Genomic DNA, 22,371 nt, shown 5'->3' on the forward strand with positions numbered 1-22,371 from the left:
ACTTCCGGACGGTTTTACAAGGTTACGTGAGGAGTGCAAGAGGCACTGACTGTCTGTTTCCCCTGAGGAGAGGTGGTAAAATCCGCCCCGTCAGAGCGCACGCCAGAGGCACTGCCAGACCTGCTCCCCATCAACCTCAGCAGAATACCAATGTGCAGAGAGCCAGACTGAGGCTGATCCTCAGGACAGTCCATCAAAACTCTGACAGATACTGTATGACTACTCTGTCTCACACTCTCTACAGCTCGTCTCCCAGGAGAGACTATTCTCAGCAGACAAAAACTTTTTGGGGGGTAAAAGACAAAAGATAAAATTGTGATAGTCTCATCAAACCACGGGATCTGAGGCCACGACACGTACATGTGTTTCTCCAAACAGACAAACTCAAGCCCAAACTTTTCTCCACAACTGAATCTTTTGATATATATCCTCAGCCATACAGCTGTTCTAAAGGCCACAGTTACATTGTATGGAGCTCAGCGGGGACTTTGCATGTTATAATACATCATTTTCACTATCATTTCATTTTAAAATGGGGTGGCAGGTAGCCTAGTGGTTAGAGCACTGGACTAGTAACCGAAAGGTTGCAAGATCGAATCTCTGAGCTGACAAGGTAAAAATCTGTCGTTCTGCCTCTGAACAAGGCAGTTAACCCACTGTTCCTAGGCCATCATTGAAAATAAGAATTTGTTCTTAACTGACTTGCCTAGTTATATAAATAAATAAAATGTGATACAGGTGCATCAAGTTAATGACTTTAACCCAAAGTAAATATCTTAATATTTGCTGGCATCAGTGGGATCCAGTTACAGTTGGGTAATCTTTGGTTAATATATCCCTGACTTCCATGGCTCTCTCCATGGTTATGTTCTTCGCGCCAACGGTTTGGGCTGGGCTTCTGTCCACAACATTAGTTCCTGCGGGAGTGTTTAGGATCCTTTAGTTGTGGTCCCACACACAGGCCTGTGGGCCCTGGCTCCGCATGTCTCCGGCGCTGCTGCCCGCCTGCAATCTCTGTGTCACTGGGGAGAGGGTGGCTATAGAGAGCGGAAGCTCCATGTAGACCTTCATCTCTCGTTCTTCTTCATCTGACTCTCAAACACTGTTTTTTAACATCACCCTCAAAAAGAGAGTCTGTCTTTCTTCTTCGTCAACTCTAAGACACTATTCAGGTCAAACCTCTAAGGGCTTTATATGCCGTGCCCTATGACATAATAGCCGTTGACATTTCAGTATACAAGATAAACTAGCACTAATGGCAGGACTCTGTAGTGTTGAAGGAGGAGCATCGTGTTGGGATCTCAGCTGTTAAATGTGATATCCTTTATGAGATTCAGTGGGAGGAGAATTGGATCCTCTCCTAGCAGTAATTTGAGTTCTATTTGATGTTCAGTGGATAGAGTTGGCAGCTGTGTTTCATGGCCTTTGTCTGGCAGGCAGCCCAACGCTCCGGTACGAGGTAGAGAGCTGTAGCTGTATTTGACAGGCAAAGACAAAGTGACAGCAATACGGCGGGATTTGCATAGCAGATGTTTCTCAGTGCAACATTTATTGGAATAATACCAGGACTGCAATAAGCCATCTGTCGTATGGGACGGGAAGATATATTAAAAATAACTATTGTGGATATAGCTTCAAAAAGCTAGGCAGAGAGGAGTGAGTTACATCTAGCACTAAGTCAGTGAAGCTAAGCACTATTTGCAGGGTAAATACAGGGCAGGGGATGGAGAGACAAGATTTGTTAGGGATAAATATCTCTTAAATATCTATACAGCAGAGCTTAATTGTTCAGTATTCATGCACCAATTCGATCTCACCTCAATTTCACATTTCTTAACATAATAAAGAGCTTTCAGGTGAGCAAGCAATATGCCATGGAAATAGTTATTTAACACCCAATTTCAACCGTTTTTGAGAATTATTAGGGCTAGGCTGCCTATTCTCCCTTTATGCTAATCATGCAAGTTTGTGTGTGCGTGGGTAGCGCAGCTACTCTAGGAATCCACTGAGGCAACGCCTAGCCGCCTGGCTTCACAACTCATGAAGCCGATGCAATAAAAAGACACTAAATCTGATCGTGCTTTTCCTGCCAATTCATTTTAGGTCTGTACTAGCAAGTATCCCCCACAAATGACATGTTAACGAAGACATAAACATTTGAAGACATAGTCGAAACAGTGATGAACTGTTGATCTTTACAAAATGTGTTGTTTAATCAAGAATTCATCAGCTAATGTTGAATTGGTCAGCTAAAGGGCATTCGGACTGCTAGCTCACTAGCTGTTGTGACAGTACATTTTTTCGTTTTTAGCCAGTATAACATGTTTACAGTTAAGAGGCTTACTGATAACGAGTTCATAACATATCTAACAGGTTATGAAATTCATATCCAAATGCAGCTTCATATGTAAGTGCTATTTTCTTGGCTGCCAACTTCCAAAGAAAGCTTGGAGTGAGATTTTCTATCTTGAAAATCATTGCCCCCTGACACAACCCCAAGATGTGGGGTTTGGGGGTCCTCCCCCAGAAAAATGTTACAGTTTTAAAGCTAATTTCCTGCAATTCTACGTATTTTGACATGGCTTAGGCCTATGACCAATAAATAAATAAATAAACACACACACACATAGTGCATTCGGAAAGTATTCAGACCCCTTGACCTTTTCCACATTGTTACGTTACAGCCTTATTCTAAAATTGATAAAATAATATTTTTTTCCCTCAATCTACACACAATATCCCATAATGACAAAGCGAACAGGTTTTTAGAAATGTTAGCAAATTTATTACAAATTTAAAACAGAAATAACTTATTTACATAAATATTCAGACCCTTTGCTATGCTATTGCATCCTGTTTTCATTGATCATCCTTGAAATGTTTTTACAACTTGGAATCCACCTGTGGTAAATTCAATTTGGAAAGGCACACACCTGTCTATATAAGGTCCCACAGTTGACAGAGAATGTCAGAGCAAAAAAACAAGCAATGAGGTCGAAGTAATTGTCCGTAGAGCTCTGAGACAGGATTGTGTCGAGGCACAGATCTGGGGAAGGGTACCCAACATTTTCTGAAGCATTGAAGGTACCCAAGAACACCGTGGCCTCCATCATTCTTAAATGGAAGAAGTTTAGAACCACCAAGATTCTTCCTAGAGCTGGCATCGTGGCCAAACTGAGAAAATGGGGGAGAAGGGCCTTGGTAAGGGAAGTGACCAGGAACCCAATGGTCACTCTGACAGAGCTCCAGAGTTCCTCTGTTGAAATAGGAGAACTGTCCAGAAGGACAACCATCTTTGCAGCACTTCACCAATCAGGCCTTTATGGTAGAATGGTCAGACGGAAGCCACTCCTCAGTAAAAAGCACATGACAGTCCGCTTGGAGTTTGCCAAAAGGCACCGAAAGACAAGAAACAAGATTCTCTGGTCTGATGAAACCAAGATTCTTTGGCCTGAATGCCAAGTGTCACGTCTGGAGGAAACCTGGCACCATCCCTACGGTGAAGCATGGTGGTGGCAGCATCATTCTGTGGGGATGTTTTTCAGCGGCAGGGACTGGGAGACTAGTCAGGATGGAGGCAAAGATGAATGGAGCAATGTACAGAGAGATCCTTGATGAAAACCTGCTCCAGAGCACTCAGGACCTCAGACTGGGGCAAAAGTTCACCTTCCAACACGACAACAACCCTAAGCACACAGGCAAGACAATGCAGGAGTTGCTTCGGGACAAGTCTCTGAATGTCCTTGAGTGGCCCAGCCAGAGCCCGGACCTGAACCCGATCAAACATCTCGGTAGAGTCCAGAAAATAGCTGTGCAGGAACGCTCCCCATCCAACCTGACAGAGCTTGAGAGGATCTGTAGAGAAGAATGGGAGAAACTCCCCAAATACAGTTGTGCCAAGCTTGTAGCGTCATACCCAAGAAGACTTGAGGCTGTAATTGCTGCCAAAGGTGCTTCAACAAAGTACTAGTATTAGTATTAGTTTAAGATCCTTGCCATCATCTTATTCTATATAGACAAAATGTAATGTGTTTATAAGTTGTGAGTCCCCCTACCATCTCTGCCTAGGAAGTGCACAATACAAAAATGTCCTAAAATGATATTTGAGGCCTGGAGCATTTAATATCCAACACTGTCCATGAATGGCTGCAAAAATACATAGCCTCATATTCATTTTCAAAGACACAATCGGCATATCAGGTCTTTGATGCTATTTTGCTTCCACTGGTCCTGGGGCCCTTGTTAAGGTCAACGGAAAAACATGAACTTCACCCAGTACCAGGATATTTTAGCCATAAACCTGGTTGCCTCTGCCAGGAGGCTGAAACTTGGCCACAAGTGGATCTTCCAGCAAGACAATAACCCCAAGCATACATCACAATGGTTAATTGGCCATAAAATCAACATTTTGCAATGGCCATCTCAGTCTCCGGACTTGAAACCCATTGAAAAAGTAACATTATGACTAACTATTGTTCCCTGAAGGAGGGAAACAAGGCAAAACATACTATTGGGAGTTGCACTCTTACGACTTAGGTTGAAGGATCTACAAATGAAATCTATGACTTGCTGTATGATAAGCGTGAGGCTCGGATTCATTCCTTCAATTTAATACCGCACTTCACAGAGCCCAGGTATGGGCGGAGCGGGGCCAGACAGGTGTTGTACCTTGTTCCCTCCTTCAGGGAACATTAGTTATAGTCATAACGTTACTTTCCCTTTGTCAGTCAACTTCGGTACACATGCTATGGGGAAATATAGTCACGTGCCAATCCAACCCCAATGGGTACTAAATGAACTGGACAATGGAAGACCACCCAGACCTGACCCCACCAGATGTAGCAGCCTGGGTATTATGCACACAATGTGTTGCCTAGTGACTTTCCCCCTACACTGTGTGTTACACTGGGAGCGGTGACATCCAAGCGATAAAAGTAAAAAGTGTGTGGTGATGCCCAACTCGCCGCAGCAGGAATATCTCCCACAGTCAACCCTTTAAACAACACCCAAGACGATGCCAGACCCCTAGCGGAGAGGGTGCGTACACCGCTAGGTAACATTTGCCCCTTGCTGCTATATGCCAGAGACATACCCTTTACAATCCAGTGGGAGAGACGCTGCTTAGAGAGCACCCTGCCGCGACCTGGATTAGCAAAACAGACAAAAAGTTGGTCACAAAACCGAATAGCTCAAAAAGCTAAGGACCTGTAGGACATAGCCATGACTTTCGGGGCAAAGGCCACTTTTGGACGCAACGTCACCTTAGAGTACAGGAAGAGTGTACAGAAGTCCCCAACACATTTAGTTGAGGCCAAAGCCATGAGCAGGGAGGTTTTGTAAGAGAGGATCTTCAGATCCATCGACTCCCGAGGATCAAAGGGGGCCACATACAGTGTATCCAAAACCAGCGGCAAGTCCCATGTGGGCACAATGGGAGTTTCCACGGGTCCCCGCTTAAAAGGCAGATGATCACCACAAACCAAGGCTGCCTGGGCCAACGGGGAGCCACATGAATCAATGTTAAGCCCTCCCGGCGCACCCAATTCAACGTGGGCTGAATCAGAACCACTGGCGGAATCACGTAAAGGAGTGTTCGAGGCCACTGGTACGCCAGAGCATCTGTTCCCAGCGGGGCACTCAGGTACCTCATTGAGAAAAATAGATGACACTATGTTTTCTCGCGTTGCGCAAAGATCTACGTCGGCCCTGCCGAGCGACTTAAAGATTTGTATAATACTAAACAAGAGAGCTACCCCAGCAACTCTACCGTGGGGATGCAGAAATAGCTAGTAATAGCTAGCTCACCTCAGAGAGTTAGCCAACCTGGCTAGCACGCTATGTAGCATTCGTTTAGCTAGCCTGGTCTCGAAAAGTTCACATAGGACCGGATCATCGAGGTGGGACCGGACCCTTCATCAACAAGTCTGGGAAGAGAGTCAAGCGGTGCTTGCCTCTCCTCCCAGGTTCAGTACCTAACGAACCTGGCCACCCTCTCTCTTCGAGTAGCCTCCTGTAACCGGCGACAGAGTGCACAGGAGCCAGGTTGGGTGCAGGCAGCCATCACATACCCCACACAGACAAGACATTTGCTCCAATCACCCAATCCATCTCCGCTTCCTGCACCTCAGTCCCAGCCGAGTATCGGCAACTGGGAACGGAAAGTTGCCATTGTTAATTGCAAGCTTCCTCAATAATGCTACCAGGGACCGAGGGGAGGTTGTACACAGTACGTGGCAATGTGCACACAAACTGGTTCGAGCGAGGGCTGCCTGATCATGCTCCAAGCCGAGACAAACTACACATAGATTGTGAGTATCTTTCAGAGAAAGATGTCTGCATGAATGGGGGCATGATCTCGACCCCAAAACTGGCTTAGTCATTCCACCACTATGGGACAGTTTAGTTGCCGCAACGTAAGACAGTCTCGTTATCTATTTGTTTGTTTTAGTAGCATGAATCGTTCATTCCTGTTCACACCGAGGTGAAGAGCGGAATAATTAACCTTTTGTCAATAGGGGGAGCAGTTAGCATTTTTTTTTTCTGGGTGTTGCCAAATTAAACTGCCTCGTACTCAATTCTTGCTCGTACAATATGCATATTATTAATTCTATTGGATAGAAAACACTCTCTAGTTTCATAAACCGTTGGAATTATGTCTGTGGGTGACCCAGAACTCTTTCTACAGCGAAATCCATGACAGGTACTGCGAAGGTCTGAGAGCGAAGCTCTGGTCTCAGATCAGTTTTAAAGGTCTGTGTGTATCCTATGGAACGACATGAACTGCACCCGCCTTCCCCTGGATGTCAGTAACCAATGAGAAGTGGAATGGGCTTTATACGTAGCTCTCAGAGGTTATAAAAGGCCAAGGAGTGAGGTGCGCCTTCTTTTCGACGCTGACCATTGCGCAGAGAAGGACCTCAGGATGCCATTTTCAAACGCTCAGTTATCAACCTTAGATGTATCCGTCTGTAATTTAATTCGATATAGGTGTTAGAAACATCATAACGAAGCTATTTTAAACCGAGTTATATCAGATTATGCGAGTATATTGCTATTTTTCGGAATTTCCTCAGTATTGCGTCTTGAGGATTTGGACACGTTGGGGCAAAATAGCTATTGTTAGCTATTGTTAGCTGCTATATCAGAAGTTGAATGCAACGTTTTACAACCAAGCAACGATTCTTTTGGACAAAGGACCACTTGGCCAAGATTCTGATGGAAGCTCGTCGAAAAGTAAGAGCTATTTATGATGTTATTCCGTTTTTATGTGGAAAAATGTAAACTCAATAATGGCGACTAGTGACGCCATTATTGCGGCACTAGTCTGGCTGTAACGCACACTGTATGTCTAGTAACGTTAATTTTAAAAATCTAACTCAGCGGTTGCATTAATAACTAATGCATCTTTCATTTCATGTCCAACCTGTATTTTTTTAGTCAAGTTTATGAATAGTTTTCGATAAAAATAGTTGTATTTTCAAAATGGCGCCGGGCAGATTGCTTGAGTAGTTGGACACTATTTCCATTGTGTAAGCACGATTTGTGCCGCTAAATATGCACATTTTCGATCAAACTCTATATGGATTGTGTAATATGATGTTACAGGAGTGTCATCGGAAGAATTCTGAGAAGGTTAGTGAAAAAATTAATGTATTTTGGTGATGATAACGCTATAGCTAATTTTGCCTTGAATCAATGCTCGGGTAACGTTTGCAAATGTGGTATGCTAATATAACGATTTATTGTGTTTTCGCTGTAAGACACTTTGAAAATCTGAAATATTGTCGGAATTCACAAGATCTGTGTCTATCCATTGCTGTGAGCTGTGTATTTTTAAGAAATGTTTTATGATGAGTAAATTGGTAATACACGTTGCTCTATGTAGTAATTCTAGTCGCTTTGGGGAGATTTGTGATGGTGGCTGCAATTGCAAACTATGATTTATACCTGAAATATGCACATTTTTCTAACAAAACCTATGCTATACAATAAATATGTTATCAGACTGTCATCTGATGAGGTTTTTTCTTGGTTAGTGGCTATCAATATCTTTATTTGGCCGAATTGGTGATAGCACCTGATGGAGTAAGAAACTGATGGAGTTAGAAAAGTGGTGTCTTTTGCTAACGGGGTTAGCTAATAGATTTACATATTTTGTCTTCCCTGTAAAACATTTTAAAAATCTGAAATGGTGGCTTTATTCACAAGATCTGTATCTTTCATTTGGTGTCTTGGACTTGTGATTTAATGATATTTAGATGCTACTATTTAATTGTGACGCTATGCTAGCGATGCTAATCAGTGTGGGGGGGTGGGGGGTGATCCCGGATCCGGGTTTCTGAGGCGGTAAAAGTTAATGGAATGAATCCGAGAATCACTGTTATCACCTGTGGCTTCCAGCGGGGAGTAGATTTTATTGGCCTTGTCGGGAGGGATTGTAGTTCTTTAACCGAAGTCGTGAGAGTGCGACTCGTCCTAGTATGTTGCCGAAGTTGACTGAATAAAATGGTTAACTGTGGTTTGACCTGAAGAGGGCAGTCCATAAGCGCAAACAAATTATATTAAGGATCTGGAAGGATTCTGTATGGAGGAATTGTCTAAGATCACTCCCAATGTGTTCTCCAATTTACAAAACATTTAGAAAAAGGCTCAGTGCCATTATCCTCGGAAGGTATTGAAATCAGAGCTATAGATTTTGACCCCTACCTTTTTCAGAAATATATTACTTTCTTTCTCTGAGCAATTGAGCAAAGGAATATAAATTCCTTATTTTTGTGAGCATACAATATACAGTAGCTCAGTGTTTGAATAATTTATTATATATAGAGTAATTTTTCCTCATTTTTATCAAGGGTGTCAATCATTTCAAACCCCACTGTAGGACTGTCTGTTGCCTTTTTGTTGTCACAGCCCCCTGGAGTTTAGGCTCAATGCCAAACACGAAACGAGGGGACCAGGCTAATTCAAGTGTGGATTAAATCGACTTTAGCACATGATGTCAAAAGGCAACATTCTGCATTTGGGACGCGAGTAACAGCAACCTAATTTGTTGACAACATTATACAAGACAACAGTGCTACCATGCTGCTCTTTCTACAGTTTTATAAACTCAGAGGAGAACATTCTCTCTCTCCATTCAGCTGCGTCTGCTCCACTCTAACCTTGAGGGCCGTTTCTTTAAGAAGCGCATTCAATCCTCTTGATCCCTTACATACCTAGACAAATAATTTGCTTCAATGTGCCGCGGTTCACAGTTCTGTGGCAGGACATGGCCATGTTTAGTATGAAAACATTCTCGAAAGTTGCAGATAGAAATACCACAAATAGAGCAGACGTGATTCCTTATTCTATATGAGAGAGATGCATGTTTAAAACCTCTCTGGGATAGGTGGGACATTAGCGTCCCACCTGGCTAAAATCCAGTGAAAATGCAGAGCGCCAAATTCAAATAAATTACTATAAAAATTTAACTTTCATGAAATCACACATGCAATACACCAAATAAAGCTACACTTGTTGTGAAACCAGCCAACGTGTCAGATTTCAAAAAGACTTTACGGCGAAAGCAAACGATGCTATTATCTGAGGATAGCACCCCAGCAAACAAACACAGACAATCATATTTCAACACTCCAGGCGCAACACAAAACGCAGAAATAAAGATATAATTCATGCCTTACCTTTGACGAGCTTCTTCTGTTGGCACTCCGATATGTCCCATAAACATCACAAATGGTCCTTTTGTTCGATTAATTCCGTCGATATATATCCAAAATGTCAATTTATTTGGCGCGTTTGATCCAGAAAAACACTGGTTCCAACTCACGCAACATGACTACAAAATATCTCATAAGTTACCTGTAAGCTTTGTCCAAACATTTCAAACCACTTTCCTAATACAACTTTAGGTCTTTTTTAACGTAAATAATCAATAAAATTTAAGACTGGATATACTGTGTTCAATACCGGAGGAAAATAAAGTGTAGCGAGCTTTCAGGTCACGCGCCTCTAACAAAGATTAAACTTCCCTCTACCCTCGTTCTGAACAGTGCTACTTCTTCCTTTCTCAAAGGAAAAACCTCAACCAATTTCTAAAGACTGTTGACATCCAGTGGAAGTGATAGAAACTGCAAGAAAGTCACTTAGAAATCTGGATTCCCAATGAAAAATCATTGAAAATAGAGTGACCTCAAAAAAATGAATTCTGAATGGTTTGTCCTCGGGGTTTCCCCTGCCAAATAAGTTCTGTTATACTCACAGACATGATTCAAACAGTTTTAGAAACTTCAGAGTGTTTTTCATCCAAATCTACTACTAATACGCATATCTTAGCTTCTGAGCCTGAGTAGCAGGCAGTTTACTTTGGACACGCTTTTCATCCGGACGTCAAAATACTGCCCCCTATCCCAAAGAAGTTTTAACTCGTGAGGCACAGTTGAAACTGGAGGCACAGTTGAAAAGTTAACGCACTGACTATACAATTAGACCAATTACAAAAATAAGAGCAGTACTTTTTTTTAACCACCTTTTTCTCCCCAATTCCGTGATTCCGATCTTGTCTCGTCACTGCAACTCAGTGCTCGGGAGAGGTGAAGTTTGAGTCATGCGCTCCCTGAAACATGACCCGCCAAGCCGTGCTTCTTAACACCCTCCCGCTTAACCCGGAAGCCAGCTGTACCAATGTGTCGGAGGAAACATCGCTCAACTGACGATCATAAGCCTGCAGGAGCCCGGTCCGCCACAAGGAGTCGCTAGACTGCGATGAGCCAAGTAAAGCCCCCCCGGCCAAACCCTCCCCTAACCCAGACGACGCTGGGTCAATTGTGCGCCGTCCTATGGGACATCCGGTCATGGATCGAACCCCAAACTGTAGTGTGATGCAGTGCCTTAGACCACTGCACCACTCGGGAGGCCAAAAGGCAGTACTTTTTAATGCATGAGGTGTGGCATGTGAGCGTGAGATGAGGGTCAAATACGTGTCTCACGCCCAATGCGTGAAACAGTGGCGACCCGTCATTCAGGGAAGGTGAGGCAGAGCCCTACCTGTTTTGAGCCCCACCTGTTTAGAGTAAAAAAATACGTTTTTTGCATGTTATTTTGGCATTTATACGTGTCACATATCAGTTTGCAGACAATGTAAAAAAAAAAAAATGTTTTTAAATCATTCAGTTAATAAAGACAGTTTGCTGTCTTGCTTAAGGCAGCTCCAAAAAATGCAGGTTTTTCAGCCTAGCTCAGTGCTTTCTGTGGTGATGGGGCAGTCAGTGAAAAATAAGGGGTTGGTAATGCTCTCTAGTTGCGCCGTAATTGGCTCAGTGTTCCGTCACTCATGGGGACAATACGGGTAGAGCTCGAAAATTCAAGTCTCTTGGGTACTGCCATAGAATTACATTAGATGCGCCCATCCAAGAAGGCTCAGATAAATTGGACACAGAAAATTACGGCTAATTATGTTATATTTACAGTAGCAATACCATACTTTCAAAAATTTTGCTAGCAGTCATCATCATGAATCAAGTCAACAATCTACTGGCAAATCCTTTTCCATCCTTGTCATATGAAGAGAAATTCTGGAGGGAAATTATAGATAAAATGTATCGGTGCTCATCGGCCACTGGACATAAACATTACACAACAAGTTGGAAATTGCAAATTCAACAATGAGTGATTTGGAAGGCATCTGTGACTACCTGCAAGCATTCAAAGCAATCACTAGCCTACTATTCAGACTAGTGATAGTGTGGTCCAAGTGTGTGGTCCAAGTCTAGGTTTAAGGGTCTCTTTTCCAAGCTTAAAAGGATAAACATTCACATTGGCCATGCTGTCAATCCAGCATGACTTCTGCCGTGTTCGAAACAACTCGGAACTCGTAAATCTCAGACTTCAGTGAGTTCAAGACAACTGAGAACTCAGACGAAAATGAGGTCCGACTGGGGAAATACGTTTTGAATGGTTATCCAACTCGGAATTCCAAGTTGGGAACTCGGGCCTCTTTCTAGAGCTCCGACCTGAAGATCACTGACGTCATTATTCAACCTTGTTTTTTTCTGAGTTCCCAGTTGTCTTGAAAGCACCATAAATCCAGAGAATGCCAGACTTTGATGACAAAGTTTGATAACATTTTCCACAAAGGACCAACGCACCACCTTCCTGTTCAAGTGAGCACATCAAAACAAGGTGAGTCCAAAAATGTCTTGTATGCTGCTGCATACATGACGTAATATGCCAGGAAGATATGTATACTTTAGTTAAGAAAGTAATACTAAGTGTATGTTGTGTAGCAAGCCGTTAGTAGCCCATGTGCCTCACCTTAATAATTTTCTCCCTTTCCCCTCATAAATTAGCCTACTGTTCTGATTTGGTGGTGCACATTTAGCCTATAGCCTGTTTTAGAGAAATGTCATCATCAAATATTGTAAGAGCTCTCATTATGTGCTTATATGCCTTGTTTCTTTATTCTACGGTTCTGAGTTGGTGTAGAGGGAGAATACTGTAAGAATAGCCCATGTTCTGAATTCTGTTGCTGTACATTATACAAGTGCTCAACAAATATTTATAATTACTAAGTCTGTCCTAGCTCACTCATTGTCTTAATCGAAATTACGGATTGCCTCTTATCAGCTCGTCCTCCCCTTATTCCATAGTTTGTACATCTCAATTGTCAGTAGAGACCACATTTGTTTAAAGCAAGTCAGCCATATCAGCAGTTTTTTTTTTATGCAGTAAATGAGGCTGAATGAACTGTTTCTCTGCCAGACAAGGCTCCGCTGATAGCCAGGTGAAGCAGTGGTAAGTATTTACTCCATGGTGCAAAAAAAAAACTTTGCTGTTGAGACAGCTTTATGTAGGCCCTAACAGTTTGTGCGCACTGTTTGTCACGGTTATAGTGCAATTCATGTATTGTTTGGTGCTGTGTAGTGGCTTTACTGGCATGCATCTAAAAACATTATTGAGTTTGCCTCACCAAGATTTACATGCTAAAATCACCACTGTGTGAGAGGTGGCAGATCTGTATTTTGGAGTTTGTTGCTACATTTAGCAAATCTTTTAGGTTCCTAGCTACCATAGCAACTGAAGTTGTTTTCTTTATGGCTAGCTAGCCTAGATACCTGTATTCCAGTTTGTCTATTTATTCAGTTGGCTCTTTGCTATGTTGTGTTATTTGTTCTAATGAATTGTTGAACCCTATGAAATGAATCTGTATGGACAACTCATGAAGCTGATGCAGTAAAAGACACTACATCAGATCCTGCTTTCCTGTCATATCATTTCAGGCCCCAGACATTGTGGGGGCTCATCCGGGATTGCTACAGTGGAGTGAGGAGACAACCAGCCTGCTACAACTTCAGCACAGCGATCAACAGCAGGACAGAACTAGTCTACGTGTAGACCTACGGTGTGAAGTTTCAAGTAGTTGTCCACAACAGTTAAATGAACTGGAGCTGCAAGCAGTGGCACCTTTAGTTGAAAGGGAGACAGCATTCCAGAGACAAATGACTGTGATGAACTGTTTGAGTATATCAACATACGGTTAAGCTTCTCTGCATTGATGGAATCAGAGGATCAAGGCTTCTCAATACCACTTAACTTGAAAGATGATATTGATGCGATGGTTAATGGTGGAGAGAAAACACAAAAGGAGAGATAGTCAAAGGGAATGAAGGAGGTGTCTAGGACCACAGGGTTCCAACCAATAAATTAGCATGTCTTGGGGGTATGATTTTTCATCCTCTAACTTTCTCACTCATCATTATATTCATTCAGGATGACCTGTAATCATGGAAGCATCCATATTAATGTAGAAGTATTTAGAAACATATTTTATTCTTATTTACAATAAAAGTGACTCCAAAACGACACAATAGATTATTTACCATAATTTCTATAAGGCACAAAATAATCTGAAACACAACCAAAACAAACTGCAAATGCATCCAACAGGTTTGTAGCTATTGGGTTTTGTGGGTTACTAGAGATCATACATCCAGGACTTTTCCAGAATTGCCAAAGCGTTGTATGAATTGCTCCAAAACCACCAAAAAAACAGGTGACCTGACACTCCCAGCTGTCAAGAAGAAATCCAAAACGAAACAAACATTCAGACATAGGCCAACTCCCATCAACAGCACTGGTGAACTGGACAGCCAAACATCTACAAACCATAAACCGGCTCATAGACCTACTCAGCAGCCCACCAATTACCTTTTCAGAATTTGAACTTCCATTTGTCCTTCACACAGATGCGCCAGGTGAAGGTTTGGGAGCTGTGTTCTACTCGGCCTTGTCTCAGGATGGTAAGTTGGTGGTTGAAGATATCCCTCTAGTGGTGTGGGGGCTGTGCTTTGGCAAAGTGGGTGGGGTTATATCCTGCCTGTATCCTCGGATGGGGCCACAGTGTCTCCTGACCCCTCCCGTCTCAGCCTCCAGTATTTATGCTGCAGTAGTTTATGTGTCGGGGGGCTAGGGTCAGTCTGTTATATCTGGAGTATTTCTCCTGTCTTATTCGGTGTCCTGTGTGAATTTAAGTATGCTCTCTCTAATTCTCTCTTTCGGAGGACCTGAGCCCGAGAACCATGCCTCAGGACTACCTGGCATGATGACTCCTTGCTGTCCCCAGTCCACCTGGCCGTGCTGCTGCTCCAGTTTCAACTGTTCTGCCTGCGGCTATGGAACCCTGACCTGTTCACCGGACGTGCTACCTGTCCCAGACCTGCTGTTTTCAACTCTCTAGAGACCGCAGGAGCGGTAGAGATACTCTCAATGATCAGCTATGAAAAGCCAACTGACATTTACTCCTGAGGTGCTGACTTGTTGCACCCTCGACAACTACTGTGATTATTATTATTTGACCATGCTGGTCATTTATGAACATTTTAACATCTTGGCCATGTTCTGTTATAATCTCCACCCGGCACAGCCAGAAGAGGACTGGCCACCCCTCATAGCCTGGTTCATCTCTAGGTTTCTTCCTAGGTTTTGGCCTTTTTAGGGAGTTTTTCCTAGTCACCGTGCTTCTACACCTGCATTGCTTGCTGTTTGGGGTTTTAGGCTGGGTTTCTGTACAGCACTTTGATTTATCAGCTGATGTAAGAAGGGCTATATAAATACATTTGATTTGATTTGAATAACCCCTTGATTTATGTTATGAGCACTGCTAAGATGAATGCCAATGGGCATAGATGGGTGGGAGAGCTGGACGATTTTTTATTTAACAAAGTATAGGCCAGGACAAACTAATGCTGATGCAGACACTGTCACAACTGCCTGTGACTCTGGAGGGGCATTTGTAGGTGGTTGACAAGGAATTGTCACAGGAGACAATCTCAGCCATTTGGCAGGGGAGTAGGATGGCAGAGAATGAGTCCTCTTGGCTGGCTTCCTTGAACATCCAGTTCTGTCCCGTTGGAGAAAAGACTGAAATGCTGCTGCCGGCTGTGACCAACAACAAGATCCGGAGAGCTCAAGAGGAAGATCCCACTATAGGCCCACTGCTCAAGCTCCTCAGAGAGAACAATCAACCACTTGGTCAGCAATGGACAAACTAGAGCACTGCTCTGAGAAAATACCTCCATGAATGGAACAAACTGTATCTGGAAGGAGGTGTACTGTTCAGGGGAGCAGGTTCAAATAAACACCTGATTCTACCGGAGGGCTACAGATGAACAGTCCTTTTATTGGCCTGTTATGCAAAGAGAAATTGAGGATTGTGTTACCATGAAATTCCAGTGCATCAAGCTACTACCCCAGAAAACTACCCCAGAAAGGGCCCCAGTGGGAAGTATGAGTATCACCTCTTACTCTCCTCTTGAACTGACCTCTTGACTAGGTACCTTGAGAAAAGTACCGGAGGGCATGGGTATATCCTAGCGTAAAATAGGTACCTTCTAGCAGTCAAAATGACATAGATTCAGCAGGAGGCAGCTAGAGGTGCAAATGGATGTTGCATTTATTTTCACAGCGCTGGTGTTTCAATATGATTTTGATATTTACAAATATTTACAAAACGTATGACTTTAAAATGTCAGCATTCAAAAGGAAAAACTCTCATCTGGCAAAACCAGACTTATCCCGTAACGCACAGGTTACCAGGCTCAGATTCAGCCTTTAGATGATCAAAATATATTTTTCCATACTGTCTCCCAACTTGTCTGTCTGTCAGAAAGTGTCAAATCTTTTTCCCATACAGTGGATAGAATTAATTGTTTTTGTGCTGCTAGAATTAATTGACTATAGACATAAGAAACAACTTATTCTGAGGATCATCTGTTCGTTAGAAGTTTGACTAATGGGTGTACCGGTAAATCTGGTAATTCTGCTCCACAGAGGACCCCATAGGCTCGAATAGATAGGTGAAGTTGAAGGTAAACGCAAAATGATGAACCTGGGACATTAAAACACTGGCGAATTTCCTAGAAACTGAGGAGTCCATTCACATTGAATATGTCTTTGAAAGTATAAATACCAAGAATCTGATATACAGTGCATTCGGAAGGTATTCAGAGCCCTTGACTTTCCCACATTTTGTTACGTTACAGCCTTATTCTAAAATGTATTAAATACATGTTTGTCATCAATCTATACACAATACCGCATAATGACAGAGCGAAAACAGGTTTTAGCAAATTCAGACCCTTAGCTATGAGACTTGAGATTGAGCTTAGGTGCATCCTGTTTAAATTGATCATCCTTTAGATGTTTCTACAACTTGGTAGTCCACCTGTGGTAAATTCCATTGACTGAACATGATTTGGAAAGGCACACACCTGTCTATATAAGGTCCCACAGTTGACAATGCATGTCAGAACAAAAACCAAGCCATGGGGTCGAAGGAATTGTCTGTAGAGCGTCGAGACCGGATTGTGTCGAGGCACAGATCTGGGGAAGGATACCAAAATATTTCTGCAGCATTGAAGGTCCCCAAGAACACACTGGCCTCCATCATTCTTAAATGGAAGAAGTTTGGAACCACCAAGACTCTTCCTAGAGCTGGCTGCCCAGCCAAACTGAGCAATCGGGGGAGAAGGGCCTTGGTCAGGGAGGTGACCAAGAATGCGATGGTCACTCTGACAGAGCTCCAGAGTTCCTCTGTGGAGATGGGAGAACAGCCATCTATGCAGCACTCCACCAATCAGGCCTTTATGGTAGAGTGGCCAGACAGAGGCCACTCCTCAGTAAAAGGCACATGACAGCCAACTTGGAGTTTGCCAAAAGGCGCCTAAAGGACTCTCAGACCATGAGAAACAACTCTTTGGCCTGAATGCCAAGCATCACGTCTGGAGAAAACCTGGCCCCATCCCTACGGTGAAGCATGGTGATGGCAGCATCATGCTGTGGGGATGTTTTTCAGTGGCAGGGACTGTGAGACTAGTCAGGATCGAGGGAAAACCTTCTCCAGAGCGCTCTGGACCTCAGACTGGGGAAAAGGTTCACCTTCCAACAAGACAACGACCCTAGGCACACAGCCAAGACAACGCAGGAGTGGCTTTGGGGCAAGTCTCTGAATGTCCTTGAGTGGCCCAGCCAGAGCCCGGACTTGAACCCGATCTAACATCTCTGGAGAGACCTAAAAATAGCTGTGCAGCGACCAGTGGTGACTCGTCAATCAGGGCAGTTGGGGTTGCCTGTTTTGCATGTTATTTTGGCATTGGAGACCTTATAGCTTGAGAGGATCTATAGAGAAGAATGGGAGAAACTCCCGAAATACAGGTGAGCTAAGCTTGTAGCGTCAAACCCAAGAAGACTTGAGGCTGTTATCGCTACCAATGGTGCATCAACAAAGTACTGAGTAAAGGGTCTGAATACTTATGTTATATGTCCGTTTTTTTATTTGTAATACATTTCCAAAAATGCCTAAAAACCTGTTTTGCTTCGTCATTATGGGCTATTGTGTGTAGATGGATATAAATTGTTTTTTTTTTAGGAGTCAATACAGAAAATAAATCTTCTAATCTAATCGGATAAATTATTGACTCTTCTATAGTAAGCCAAGGAGCTGACACCTCTGGGTTTAACCAGGTCTTCAGGAAATTCATTTGGAATGACAGGTGGTAAAATTCGAAATTTGGAACTACAAGTCCACCTAATGCTTTTGTTCTCTGTAGTGTTGCGTATTTAATCTGTGCCCCCCCCCCCCCCCCCTCCCCCAAATTAACTTCTTTATGAGATAGTCAAATTAAGGCAAACAGTCTATAGGAGGAGGCAGTGGTAACATGAAACACGTAAAATTGATATGAGGAAGGACATTCATTTTAATAATTGAGACACTAGCATGCAAAGAAGTGGGCATACCGGACCATCTTGTCTTTTTGGACCTTTTGAAAGGTTTCTAAGTAGTTCTTCCTGCACATAGTGTGAATAGAGGGGGATATGGAACAGTGGTCGCTCAACTAAAAGTTTTGAGATTATGCCGCGGGACTTGTGGTTTAGTACGGTACACTGTGTCACTGCTTCATTTCTCCAGACCACCACAAGGGGGAGTTAGAGCACTGATTATGCTTTTGGGTCCCAAGGCGCTAACGTGTCTCTAGCTGACAATGAATGGGCGACATAAACCAAATAGAAACTGATAATTGTGCACAACTTCAAAATTGAATTTCAATTAACTGAATGATGAGGATGAAGAAGGTGCCTGAATTTAGAACAATAGTGTAAGAATTACTTTTCCTCTGTCCTGCACGTGCACACCCGGAAAAATACACTTATTTTTTTGTTTCTACTCATCAGTATTACTTCCTAAAACTGTTTTTACACTAGGGTTTTATTCTAAAAGAAACGAAAATGTTCAATTATATTACATGATATTCTTAAAATATGTGTTGACTGAATATAAGCAAGTGATGTCTGCTAAATAATCAACTTGATGGAGCAGTCATATAGCCTCGGCACCTAAATAAAGCTGAGTGACTCACTCATTCATGGCTTTGGATCAAAATAAATAAGTACCAACATTCTTTCTGATAGTCTTTAATAAAGAAATGTTTTGGTTATCCTGGCCTGGACACCACGTATTATAATAGCCCATTATGGGCTATTAGCAGGACAATAGACTCTTGCCAACACCTCTCTGTATTTTGATTATTTGTGCAAGGCAATTGATCAGCATTAAACTTTGTGGATGGGGCCTCCCGAGTGGTGCAGCAGTGCAAACTGCGTTGCTACAGATGCTGGTTCGATACCCGTGCCATATGCGACGGGGAGACCCATGAGATGACGGTGCGCTTTTGGTTTCTCTCCCTCTAAAAACAGAAATAAATAATTCTTAATAACAAACTGGCTTTATTTACAAATTAGTAAGAATGTATCACCCCTTGTTCAAGAATTGCCTTTTTCTCGCTCACATTAGGTTATTTGAAAACAAAATAATCTCCAAAATATCGTTATTTTTTAAACAAATATTATTATTATTATTAATTTAGAATTATATAAAAGTCCCTTAGATATTTTCACAGGTCAGATTTTCCCTAACGAAAAATGCCCCTTAGAAATTAATTTAGAATCCTCCAATCCTCTAAATCAAATTATTGGCAGAGAGTCAAGTCATTAAAAAAAATATTTTTAGATATACTGTAGGCCTACCGTAGGCGACATGAGTCTCACTAGTGTTGAGTAATGTGCTGTTAAAAGTGGTGTAGGTCTTATTTATTTAAAAACCATATTGAAGTTAGAAGCAATAGGATTTGAAGAAATAGCCTCCCCACTGTGGTCAACTACAGTATTTCAGCACTGCTTCGCGCTGCTCTGAGACAAGCATGGGGACTGGTCTTGATAAATCAGTGAGATTTTAATTTTCACTGAATCTCAGTTTGGGTATTGGTTAGACGACAATTAGGGTGTGGAAATGTTATGCTCTTAGTACTGTAGCCTACTCCCGACCCGTCACGTTGTACAGTGCCATATTTTCCTAACGGAAACCCTGAGGGTTTTCTTTTTCGCTTTTCTTGGAATAGAAACACTATAATATTAATCAAATTAATTAAGCTAGGGGCCTCCCGGGTGGCGCAGTGGTCTAGGGCACTGCATCGCAGTGCTAACTGCGCCACCAGAGTCTCTGGGTTCGCGCCCAGGCTCTGTCCCAGCCGGCCGCGACCGGGAGGTCCGTGGGGCGACGCACAATTGGGCTAGCGTCGTCCGGGTTAGGGTGGGTTTGGCCGGTAGGGATATCCTTGTCTCATCGCGCTCCAGCGACTCCTGTGGCGGGCCGGGCGCAGTGCGCGCTAACCAAGGGGGCCAGGTGCACGGTGTTTCCTCCGACACATTGGTGCGGCTGGCTTCCGGGTTGGAGGCGCGCTGTGTTAAAGAAGCAGTGCGGCTAGGTTGGGTTGTGCTTCGGAGGACGCATGGCTTTCGACCTTCGTCTCTCCCGAGCCCGTACGGGAGTTGTAGCGATGAGACAAGATAGTAATTACTAGCGATTGGATACCACGAAAATTGGGGAGAAAAGGGGATCAAATTTAAAAAAATAAAAATAAAAATAAAATAATAATAATAATAATTAATTAAGCTAAATTTCTTAAAATCAATCCCATATACTATGTTCTTACAAAATGTTTTAAATTCTCTAGTACAGCCAATATTGAAGGCTATCAAATGCTTCTTAAAGATACCCTCTGGTGGTCAAACTAGCACTAACTAGCATTAATGGTAACAATGGCTGACAATTAAATAACGTGCCATAGAATTTTGCAGCAGCCCGCAAGATGTGCTGCAGTAAGACGCAACTTTTACAGGAAGAACCATTGTAATACCTAAAGGGTAGTGCCAGTAGATACAATAGAAGAAAGATTCACATACATGGTGTGGATCATATGTATAAATCTAGCCCCAAAACTAAAATGTTCAAGAACAAGCCATAAATATTCCCACTCTAAGCAGTCAAAGGTCTTTTCTGCATCTAATGATAACACTGCATATGGGGTATCCAGGTTAGAAGCCTCAGCAATCACATGAAACAGGCAGTGCATGTTATCGGCTGCCTGACGAACCTCTAAAATGTAAAGTCCCATGTTTAGGGGATCTGCGTGGTTCTGCTACCGGTATATTTTCTGAACCTGTATGACGTAGGATGTGAAATCTAGAGCTCTGTGAGACGTTCACAGTGATGGGGGTAGACGTTTTGATCAATAGAGACTTTTAGAAAACAAACATACAAATATATGCATTTTACAGTTATAAGTAAGGAGAAATCTTATAGTTATCCGTTACTACATTTAGAAAGCATATACTGTAAGTAATGTCAAGCCTTATTCATAATACATAATAAATATTTCATATTTTCTTCGTATTTGTACTGTGTACTTGAGATGGTGTCCTCAAAAGTGACTACACCTCAGCAATTTATAATTTTTTTTTACAAGAAAGGTAATATTTTAACCTTTGAGTATGCAGCATTACTAGTTATTGTTAATGGCCCTGACAAATAACTACTTTTGGGGATTACGTAGATTACATTTTCGATTACATTTAACTTTTAATAAACCCTGTTAGGTCAGGATGCATGACCTTGTTCAAAACTTTCTCTAGGCGCAAGGCTAGAACTTTGGCATACATCTTCATGTTCTGTTACGATTAAACTGATTGGCTGATAATTAGCACAATATGTGAGGTCTTTTCCTTTCTTAGGGATTAGGGATATAATAGCTGCACTCATCCCAAAAATTGAGAATGTGTTAAGGAGGTATTCCATCAAAACCAGGCGCTTTCCCTTTCTTCATATTTAAAAGAACAGCTTTCAGTTCACATAAAGTGACAGGTTCCTTCCTGATAAAGTTTGGGCAACATAAGGTTCTCCAGGAACTGCCGACAAGCAGAAGTATCAAAGCTATGTGAGGAACTGTATAAATCAAAATAATATGCTCTAAAAGTTGCATTTATTTATGTAGGATCAGATATTTATTTCTGATGATCTTGTTTCAGCATGTTTAAGCTACAGTGCCAGTAGCTGGCTAGGCCTACTCCCTTGAAAATGTTATATTTGTCGCACCCTCTGCAAAAATGAATTCTGTTCTACATTGCAACAGGTCATTAAATTCCAGTCTACTTGTTTTTAGCTCAATTTCTCTCTGTTGAATAGTTGTTTTTAAGCAAGTCTTCCAGCATTTTACAATTATGTTCTAATTCACTGATCTTCTGAAGTCTTAATTTCTGTAAATGAGAGGAAAAAGGTCTAGTGTTACCTTTTATGAAACCTTTTGCAGTTAACCATACCATAATTTTATTTATTTAACTAGGCAAGTCAGTTGAGAACAAATTCTTATTTATAATGACGGCCTACCCCAGCCAAATGCTAACCCGGGCGACGCTGGGCCGCCCTATGGGACTCCCATTCACGTCCGGTTGTGATACAGCCTGGAATTGAACCAGGGTCTGTAGTGA

General features: G+C 42.4%; 1 protein-coding gene across 1 annotated transcript in view; it reads right to left on the reverse strand.

Annotated features, from left to right (window-relative positions):
* Window positions 1-22,371, reverse strand: part of LOC120054130 (spondin-1-like) — a 138,466-nt gene that overhangs the window by 85,273 nt on the left and 30,822 nt on the right. The window lies entirely within an intron of this gene.

This window comes from Salvelinus namaycush, chromosome 9 (genome assembly GCF_016432855.1).
Source record: "Salvelinus namaycush isolate Seneca chromosome 9, SaNama_1.0, whole genome shotgun sequence".
Lineage (NCBI taxonomy): Eukaryota > Metazoa > Chordata > Actinopteri > Salmoniformes > Salmonidae > Salvelinus > Salvelinus namaycush.